The sequence below is a fragment of the Propithecus coquereli genome, unplaced genomic scaffold (genome assembly GCF_000956105.1).
Source record: "Propithecus coquereli isolate 6110/MARCELLA unplaced genomic scaffold, Pcoq_1.0 Scaffold39, whole genome shotgun sequence".
In the NCBI taxonomy this organism is placed as follows: Eukaryota; Metazoa; Chordata; class Mammalia; order Primates; family Indriidae; genus Propithecus; species Propithecus coquereli.
The window spans coordinates 9,239,366-9,240,841 of record NW_012149618.1 but is presented as its reverse complement, the minus strand read 5'-3'; positions in this window follow the sequence as shown (position 1 = coordinate 9,240,841).

The window sequence follows — 1,476 nt, the reverse complement described above, 5'->3', positions numbered from 1 at the left end:
TCTGGATCTAGCCATGACAAAATCACAGGTATAGGATGTATTCTCATGGTAAAAATAAATAGATAACTAAACAAAATATATAAAGTAACTGTTTTTAGGTACTAAACAACAGACAGTGTAGGTTATGTTCCTTGAGAGAAGGAAAATGCATGAGCCGAGTTTTGCATTTGCTTCAGCATTCTAACTTTCCAAGATACAGCTGGGGAGACCAAACAAAGACTTCAGTTGTGGCAGAGGAAACAGAGCATAGGGATACAACTAACCATAAAACAATAGAATAACATCTTTAAAGTGCTGAAAAACAAAACATGTCAACCTAAAATTCTATATCCCATGAAAATATTGTTCAAAAATGAAGGAGAGATAAGATGATTTTCAGACAAACAAAACCAAAAAAAAAGTCACTAGTAGCTCTGCACTACAAGAAATATTACAGGATGGCTTTTGATTAAGGTTTAATGATACCAGATATAAAAATGGATCTATAGCAGAGGTCAGCAAATTATTAACTGTAAACCAAATTTAGCCAGCTACCTGTTTTATACAGTCCATGAGCTAAGATGGTTGTCACATATTTAAATAATTATAAAAATCAAAAGAGAAATGTTTTGAAATTTATATAAAATTCAAAGTTCAGTGAAAATGATATGAAATTTAAAGTTTAGTATTCACAAATTGCCTATGGCTTCTTTTACTCTACACGGGCAGAGGTGAGTTATTACGACAGATACTGTATTGCCCACAAAGCCCAAAATACTAACTGGTCCTTTACAGAAAAACCGTGCAGAATGAAGAGTACTGAAAATGGTAAATATGTGGGAAAATATTCTAAAAACCTTTCTTCATTTTAAAAATTTGTTTAAAAGCAAAAATAATGGATTGTGTGTCTGAAACATATATGTTATAGAAGACATATATGACAACTATAAGAAAAATGATAGGAAGGGAGTAAATAGAAGCATAGCAATACAACGTTCTTACATTCATTATTCATGAAGAGGTGTGTCTTAGTCAGTCAAGGCTGCTATTACAAATATCATAGACTGCATCACTTAAATAATAGACATTTATTTCTCACAGTTCTGCAGGCTGGGAAGTCTAAGTTGAAGGTGCTGGCCAGTTTAGTTCCTGGTAAGGGCCCTGGCGCCCCCTTCCTGGTTTGCAGATGGACATCTTCTTGCTCTATCCTCACATGACAGAAAAAGAGAGAACTATTCTCTCATGTCTCTTCTTACAAAGGCACTAATCCCATCATGAGGGCTCCACCCTTATGACCTAATTACCTCCCAAATATCCCACATCGGAATACCATCACATTAGGGATTAAGGCTTCAATATATGAATTTGGGGTAAAAAACATTCAGTCTACAGCAAGATATAATATTAATTCAAGCTAGGTTGTGATAAGTTAATGAGGTACATGTTAATCTCTATACCAAGGTCTAAGATTAAAAAAAAGGGATTTAGACAAAGGAA